Below are 9,033 nucleotides of genomic sequence, written 5' to 3'. Positions count from 1 at the left end.
AATTGAAGCTGATTACGATCAACATCATCAGAGGTCAGAACTACCTGGTGAAAGAAGACTCCCTGAAGAAGGATCCACAATTATTCAAAGGCATCGACAAAGTGAAAAACAAGAAAATCGATGAGTCAATCCAAGCTAAACAGAAACACTGAAGAATTCCATTCCAGACCAGAACACAATTAGAGGCATTTTTGTATTCAAAGCTGGGCATTAGTATTTAATAGTTGATATATAATTTTGAATATATTTGAATTTCTTTATTCATTTGGCACTGCTGAACATGAAGCAGTCTTAAATCATTTAATTTTTTTTTTGTAAAATCTGACTTACCAGATTAAAATATTAGATCAAGGGAGAAATTTCAAAGATTACTGGACCAGTAATCCAGAGGCCTGGACTCAAGATCCAGTGACAGCCAGGACGTCAAGGCGGGAAACACTCCGCACTAGTCTGCAGTGAGCGATTCCATCGAAGGTAGAGCACAATCTCTTTAATATAAGAATGTATATTTTATAATAATTAATCACTCAAGACCTTCCTGGTCTCTGCATCTCAGCTGCTTTCTGGATAAACTTGCAGAAAGTATTTCAACCTGTAAAGCAGGAGTCTAGGGAATGTATAATGATATTTTCTAGCCTTTGGGCAATATTTTAATCAATACAGTGTGGGACAACCTGCCTGGGCACAACTCCATGACTTTCTCTTTAACTAGTGACCTCACAATCACTAACTTCTATGGTAACAATCTTCAGCTCATCAACTCCGGTACGTAGCTCTAATCTTAATGCACATTTAAACAACCTTTCAAGTCCAGTTACAGTTTTTGTTGCCTTACCTGCACAAGCTTAAAAAGTGAAAAACGGAAGCAAGTTTAACTGAACATTCTGGTGGTCAGTTCGGGCACGGGAAAAAAATGAAAGGACTCGGACCAGGTCGGATGCGGTGCTGTCAGGCTTGGGTCGGGTTTCATTTGCTGACCCGAGCAGGCCTTTAGTTACTGTTGCAACCTTATATTCCCACTTGACAATCTGTATATTTTGTTCATTTCAATTTTGTCGAGAAGCTCTTTGAATCCAGTTCCCCGGTCCTCAAGCAGGCTCAGTTTGGAAATCGATTCCGCTTTCTGGAAGGCTGAAAGCAATCGATGACCTTAAACTAAAAATGGCAACAGAGAAGGGCTCGTCTGGGATTTGAACCCAGGACCTCTCACATAATAATCACTTATATACCCAAAGCGAGAATCATACCCCTAGATCAACGAGCCACCTTTGGCATGGTTTTTATTCGCTCCTGTGGAATTTCACTGGCACCCACAGCCGATCATGCATTTTTTTCAGATCAAAACAATATCCTACAAAGCTGAAATAAAAACAGAAAGTGCTGGAAATACTCAGCACCTCTGACAGCATCTGTGGAGAGAGAAACAGAGTTAACATTTCAGGGTTTTCACCTTTTGTTTGAGCCATCTTTTCAGACTGCTTCTGTCCATCCAATCTCACTTTTTACTCTATCCACATTCTAAGGGTGGTGCAGTGGTGAGCACTGCAGCTTCACAACTTCAATGACCCTGATTCAGTTCTGTATACTGCCTGTGTGGAGTTTGCAAGTTGTTTATGTGGGCTTCCACAAGGTACTCTGGTTTCCTCCCACAACGAAAGACTTGTGGGTTGATAGATAAATTGACTGTTGTAAATTGGCCCCAGGGTAGGTGATAGGAGAAATGTGGGGATGTGGTAGGGAATTCTGGGTTAACATAGGATTAGTATAAATGGGTGGTTGATGGTCAGTGCAGACTCAGTGGGCCAAAGGGCCTATATCAGTGCTGTATATCTCTATAACCATTCTCTAAGCAAATGCATTTTTCATGAAGTCCTCATTTCTTTTATTAATGACAATTTTATATATCCGGCCCTTGCTTCATACAATACCACAAGTGGAATCATGTTTCCATCAACCCGATCAAACCCCTTCACTATTTCCTCATATTGCAATGTTTCTTTAACCCTGACAGACTGTGGAGTTTCTGCTGCTTGATTGCAGTTCTTGCTTCCCGCCAGTAGATGTCACCTCACTCCAATATCGTGAAGTTTGCAAATGTGAGAGAGACACAACAGGAAATAATTGTTGACATTATAGTGAATGTGTGGGATTTAGAAATACTAGGAGTGGAGACGAGTTATTATTGAATTTGTCAAACCAAACATATGTTATAATGTTGTGTTAAATCTGTCACTCTGTTGTCTTGATTCTGAGAGTGACATAGACTCATCGAGTCATTGGGTCATTTGTGGTATAGAAGGAGGCCATTCGCTCCATCAAGTACAGGCCAGCTCTCCATGGAGCGATCCAGTCAGTCCCACTCGTCTGCTCGATCCCCCTAGCCCTGTAAATTTATTTCCTTCAAATGCCCATCGAAATTCCTTTTGTAACCAACGATTGTCTCCACTTCCTCCACCCTCGGGGGCAGCGAGTTACAGATCATTACCAATCACTGTGTAAAAAAGCTCTTCCGCACATTCCCCCTGCGTCTCTTGTGCAAAACCTTCAATCTGAATCCCCTAGTCCTTGTACCAATAGTTAATGGGAACAATTTTTCCTTGCCAACTTATCTAAAACTGTCATAGCCTTCGACACCTCTATCCATTCTCCCCTCAATCTCCTTTGAGACAGCCAGAAAAAACCCTGTTTTTCTAACCTAACCTTGAAACTAAAACCCTCCATCCCTGGAACTATTCTGGTAAATCTCCTCTGCACCCTCTCAAGAATCCGCACATCCTTTCTAAAGATTGGTGAGCAGATCTGGATGCAACACTCCAATTGGGGCCTAACCAGAGTTCAGCATAACAACCCTGCTTTTGTACTCAATGTCTCTATTTATAAAGCCCAAGATCCCACATGCTTTGCTAACCACTCTCGCAATATGTCTTGCCAACTTCAAAGAATGATGGACATGTACTCCAGGTCCCTCTATTCCAGCACACTCTTCAGAACTGTAGCATTGAGTATATATTGCCTCTCCCTATTTCTTCTGCTAAAATGCATCACCTCACACTTGTCACTATTAAATTCCATCTGCCACCTGTCTGCCCATCCTACTAGCGGATAACTATCCTGTTTCAGGCAGTTCATATCATCCTCACTGTTTGCCACTCCTCCAAGTTTGGTGTCATCGGCATATTTTGAGATTCTACTCGATATTCCAAGATCCAAGTCATTAATCTGTAGCAAAAAAAAGCAATGGTTCTACTACTGACCCTTGGGGAACACCACTGTCGACTATCCTCCGGTCTGACCAAGAACCATTTCATATGACTCGCTGTTTTCTGTCCTTAAACCAATTTCCTATCCAAATGGACACTGACCCTCCTAATCCATGAACCTCAATTTTGTTAACCACCCTTTTATGTGGTACTTTATAAAATGCTTTTGTAAAATCCATATAAACAACATCCACTGCATTCCCTTCATCAACTTTCTCAGATAGTTTATCAAAAAATGCAGTTAGATTCATCAAGCATGAACTTCCATTTATAAATCCATGCCCACTCTCCTTAATTAACTCAAACCTCTCCAAATGACTTGATTTTTTTCCCTGACCTGTTGGTCTTGTGCTTATCGCAAGCTCACCACAGAGCATGTATTTGGCAATGTGACTGTCATTCATTTGGCCCAGTCAACAGAGCCGCCTCTGACTCAAAAGGGCAAACATGCTGCGGATCCCTGCACGCTGGTGTACTTCCTCATTCGGCACTCTGTCCTGCCAGGAGATGCCCAATATCCATCTGAGGCAGTGGAGGTGGAAGCTGTTCAGCTGCTTTTCTTGGCTTGTATCAGTTGTTGATGCTTCTCTACTATAAAGGAGGGTGCTGAGAACACAAGCCTGGTACACATGGAGTTTTGTATTTTCGGTCAGTTTGCTGTCGGTTCACACCCATCTTCTCAACTTTGACATGACAGCTGCAGCATTGACAATCCTGGTGCTGATTTCAGTATCAAGGGACAGATTGCTGGTGATTGTTGATCCAAGGTATGTGAACTGTTGACAACCTCCAAAGTGAGGTTGTCAATGTTGATGGAAAGTGGAGTCTCTACGTCCAAGTCTCTACGTCCAACTGGAGTCTTGCCAAGATGAACAGCTTGTCGTCAGCTCTGATATACAGGTGAACACCCCCATCGGTGTACAATAGCAGCATGGAGAAGAATACACCAATTATAAAGGATGTGATAACTAGACAGTTAGAAAATAATGATATGATTGGGCAGAGTCAACATAGATTTATGAAAAGGAAAACAGGCTTGAAAAAACCCGTTGAGTTTTTTGAGGATGTTACCTGTAGAACAGATAAAGGAGAACCAGTGGATGCTTTGGTAATGTCCCACACAGGAGGTGAGTAAACAAAATTAGAGCACATAGGATTGGGGATAATATACTGGTGTGGATTGATAATTGGTTAACAGACCGAAAACAGAGAGCAGGAATAACGGGTCCTCCTCAGGATGGCAGGCTGTTACTATTGGGGTACTGCAAGGATCAGTGTTGGAGCCACAGCTGTTAACAACCGAAATAAATGATTTGGATGTGGCGACTAAATGTAATATTTCCAAGTTTGCAGATGACATAAAGCTAGGTGAAGTGTGAGCTGTGAGAATGATGCAGAGAGGCTTCCAGCGAACCTGGAGAGGCTAAGTGAATGGGAAAGAACATGGCAGATGGAATATAATGTGAATAAGTGTGAAGTTCTCCACTTTGGTGGAATAAACAGAAAGACAGAGTATTTCTTAAATGGTGAAAGGTTGCGAAGTGTTGATGCCCAAAGGGACCTGGGTGTCCTTGTTCATGAGACACTAAAAGCTCTTGTGCAGGTGCAGCAATCAATTAGGAAGGCAAATGGTATGTTGGCCTTCACACGAGGGGTCTTGAGTACGGGAGTAAAGATGTCTTGTTGCAATTGTATAGAGCCTTGGTGAAACCGCGCTGGAGTATTTTGTTTAGTTTGGTCTCCTCATCTAAGGAAGGATATACTTGCCATAGAGGGAGTGAAACAGAGGGTCACCAGACTAATCCCTGGGATGGTGGGACTGAAACTGGGCCTGTATTCCTTAAAGTTTCGAAGAATGAGGGGTGATCTCATTGAAACTGATAAAATTCTTACAGGGTGTGACAGTGTGGATGTAGATAGGATATTTGCCCTGGTTGGTGAGTCTAAAATCAGGGGACCAAGTCTCAGAATAAGGAGTAGGCCATTTAAAACTGAGATAGGGTTGAATTTCTACACTCAGACGGTGGTGAATCACTGGAATTCTCTACCCCAGAGAGCTGTGGCAGTTCAATCATTGAGCATGTCCAAGACAGAAATTGTTAGAAATCTTGATATTCAGGAAATCAAGGGATATGGGGATAGCACGGGAAAGGGGCAGATAGAGGTAGATGATCAGCCATGATCGAATTGAATGGCAGAACAGGCTCGACGGGCTGAATGGCCTACTCCTATGTTCCTCTGTTCCTAAGAGAGTTGGCGCCAGCGCGCAGCCCTGTTTTACCCCACTGCTGATCTTGAAAGTGTCTGATGTTGCTCCATTGTAACTGATGGAACTGTGCATGTTCTCGTGAAAAGACGAGATGATGCCCAAGAGTTCAGGAGGGCAGCCGAGTTTCCATCGCAGTTTGAAGAGTCCGTCTCTGTTGACAAGATCAAAGGCCTTGGTGATGTCATTCATAATAAGTGCGGCTCTGTGGCGCAATGGATAGCGTGTTGGACTTCGAAATAATGATAAACAAGGCATTCAAAGGTTATGGGTTCAAATCCCACCAGAGTCAGATTTTGGACCAGAGACAGAAGAGCACAACGGAACAGAGAGTTCACAAGTGTGTTAAAAGCACCGACTCAGAGAGAGAGAGGAGCAGAGCAGGGGTAAAAAAAATCAAGGAGTGACATCACAATGGAGAGTGAGAGCAGGGAAACAGAGAGCCGCTGGGGTGAGTTTACAGGATTTGGTTCTTGCTTCGGTGCAGTGGAAGGAGCTGTTTGATGAGGATCTGTTGAGCTGTGACATCACAGGCAAGCAGGTAGTTGATTGGTTTGGAAAAAGCTGCATGTTTGATGAGTATCTGGTAAGTGATTAAGGTCCATTTTAGTCCTAATGTTTAAAATAGTAAACAAACTAGTAGTAAGCTTAATAAAATATACAATAAAATAAACAATTGAATAAAATAATTAAGTAGTTAATTGAAACACGTTCAGGATGACAGGACAGGTGATGTGTCACAGCTGCAGCATGTGGGAGCTCCTGGATGCCAGTGTGATCCAGAGCAAACACATCTGCAGCAAGTGTAGTATCTGTTCTTATCAGTGCTTATTTGATTGAGAAGAGACCATGATCATTGCCTTTTGATCCTGGGGGAACTTTGATTGAAATGGCTATAACCAATTTTCGCGTTTCGGGCCAGGGAGTGCGCAACACTGTTCGGGTGGTCGTGAAGGACAAGGAAGGAGATGCACCGGTCGATCGCACCTTCTTCATCAAGAAAATTCTCTTCGATTGCTGCGGATTTCAAGCGACGGACATCTTCTGCCTGCAGGAATTCCCCAGCAGTGGATACTTCGACGTGACGTTCCGGAACGTGGCGGGATGCATCAAGTTTCTGAAGGCGTTCAAGGAGAAAGGGGACCGGGCGCCACTGTCGATCCTCACGGCGGAGCCGCTCTTCACGCTTCCGTCACAACGGGACCGGGTGGTGACGATTCACCTCTACAACCCCCATGTTCCGGTGGTGGATGTACTCACCTTTCTCGCCAGGTACGTCGAGGTGGCCGGCAGCAGCACTGATGTCAAGGACCCCTTTGGGAACAGGACCAGCAAGCGGCAGGTCAAGGTGACCTTGAAGGTAGATCCCAGAGGAGCCATCATCCACCCTCCCTCCACCTTCGCTATCGGGGGAAGTCGAGGCTTCTTGGTCTACGCTGGGCAGCCCAGAGTTTGCCGCACCTGTCGCAAATCTGGTCACATGGCAGTCAACTGCAGCACGGTTGTTTGCAAGAACTGCAAGGAGGAAGGCCATCAGACCAAGGACTGTAAGCAGACTAAGTGTTGCAACTTGTGCGGTGCGGCAGGCCATCTCTACAAGACCTGCCCCAAACGTTGCCTCAGCTATGCTCAGGCGGCAAGGTCCAAGGAAAGGCCGGGAGAAGGTTCGACGAAGGCGTCCGCTGTTCGAAAGGAGACCAGCAACCTTCTCCGCAGCGAGGAACTTCAACTTGAGAAGGAAGGGGAGGCAGCTGAAACCAATGACCCAGCACCTATCCAGCGCACGGAAACCCCTCCTCCACAGACAGAATCAATGGAGGTGGAGGCAGCAGATGGACAAACAGGTCAGTGGCAAGTGGTCCAGAGGAAAACCACAAAGAAAAAACATCCCAAAGCCACCACCCAAACCAGTGGCAAGAGGAGGCTCTCTTCTGAATCAGACTGCAACAACTCCTCTTCACTGGACGGGGAAATGCTGGAGCGACAGCCCCTTCAAAAGAGGCGGCAGAACTCCGAGATGGATGATGGAGCATCCCAGCCCCCGGGCACTGGAAGCTGTGATGGGCCCGGCGTGCCCCAACCCCAATGCCCCACAGCTAACGACGTGTCCAACGCATCTCAGCTCCGGGACACCGGGAGCAAAGACACGTCTGGCGCACCTGAGCTCCTGGAGACCGGGAGCTGTGATGTTTTCGAGGAGGAACAGATGGAAGCAGCTGAGGACAATCCAATCCTCTCTGCCTACAAGACCCCCCCGATGTCACCCGAGCGGCACAAACCCTGCATGAAAAATCAGGAGGGGTTTCTGAGCCCAACCAACGTGAAACTGCTTGCGCATACGATGGGTATGCAGGAACATCCCGAAGGGGAAGGACTGGGACTAGCGAGGACAAACGGTATGGGAAGCAACAACTAATTTTTAGTAAAAAATGGGTGTAAGAATTGCTTCCATTAATGTGCGTAGCATTAAATCTACTACACGATGTGTTTCAACCTTGGATTACCTTGCCAAGGTCAAAGCTGACCTACTGTTTCTGCAGGAGTGTGGAATACCACACCTCAGCACCTACAGGCAGTGGTCGCGATGGTGGTCCCACGGGCCATCGATCTGGTCGGGGGGTAATGACTGCCGTTCCTCCGGCCTGGGTATTCTGCTGCGGGGAGGTAACTTCACCATCTCCGAAGTTAAGGAGTTGGTGGGCGGCCGCCTCCTCGTAGCAGACGTGATGTACAACAAAGCTCCGCTCCGGTTGATCAACGTGTACGCCCCGGTGCAACGCAGCGAGCGGCTGACCGTCTTCCAGCAGCTCCCACTGCTGCTGGCGACGTCCAGGCCGGTCATCCTAGGCGGTGACTTCAACTGCATCATCGATGCGGCTGGACGATCCGGCAGTGACGACAGCAAACTGGACGCTACGTCCAGATTCCTAATAGAAACAGTTAAAGATGCCAAACTACACGACGTCTTCAGCAAACCTGCAGACGGAGCGCAGCGCAGATACACATGGTCAACATCGGACGGGTCTGCCCGTTCCAGGATTGACTTCCTGTTTGTGTCCCGTGCTGTCACGGTCGGATCCACCGACGTCAAGCCGGTGTTCTTCTCCGACCACTGCCTCTTACTGGCCGACTGTCACTTACAGGACGACCAGCGGGTTGGCAGAGGGACGTGGAAGCTCAATGCGACACTGCTGACCCCAGAGAACGTTGAGGAACTCAAAAGGGATTACAATGGTTGGAGGACCGTGAAACCCCTGTTTGAGTCTCCAGTTCACTGGTGGGAAGCGATTAAGGAGAACATCAAGAGGTTCTTCATCCACAAAGGTGTTCAGAAGGCGAGAGAGAGACAGAGGGAAGTGTCCCGACTCCAGAAAATTATGCAAAATCTACTCCGGTTGCAGTCAATGGGGGTCGAGGTCAAGGAGGACCTCCAAGAGGTGAAGAGCCAGCAGGCCTCGTTCTTTGCCAAGGAGGCCTCCAAGATCATCTTCCGGTCCAGAGTCCGCT

General features: G+C 46.4%; 2 non-coding genes across 2 annotated transcripts; one reads left to right on the top strand and one right to left on the bottom strand.

The window, feature by feature from the left end:
- Positions 1 to 1,175: 1,175 nt before the first annotated feature.
- trnap-ugg (transfer RNA proline (anticodon UGG)) lies at positions 1,176 to 1,264 on the bottom strand. Its single transcript is given in 2 exon segments — positions 1,176 to 1,211; positions 1,229 to 1,264. It is a non-coding gene; the product is annotated as a tRNA-Pro (tRNA).
- Positions 1,265 to 5,727: 4,463 nt separating this feature from the next.
- trnar-ucg (transfer RNA arginine (anticodon UCG)) lies at positions 5,728 to 5,818 on the top strand. The gene is given in 2 exon segments: positions 5,728 to 5,764; positions 5,783 to 5,818. It is a non-coding gene; the product is annotated as a tRNA-Arg (tRNA).
- Positions 5,819 to 9,033: the final 3,215 nt, after the last annotated feature.

Source organism: Heterodontus francisci, unplaced genomic scaffold (assembly GCF_036365525.1).
Source record: "Heterodontus francisci isolate sHetFra1 unplaced genomic scaffold, sHetFra1.hap1 HAP1_SCAFFOLD_43, whole genome shotgun sequence".
NCBI lineage: Eukaryota > Metazoa > Chordata > Chondrichthyes > Heterodontiformes > Heterodontidae > Heterodontus > Heterodontus francisci.
The sequence above is the reverse complement of the archived record's forward strand: the minus strand, read 5'-3'. Positions and strand labels throughout refer to the sequence as shown.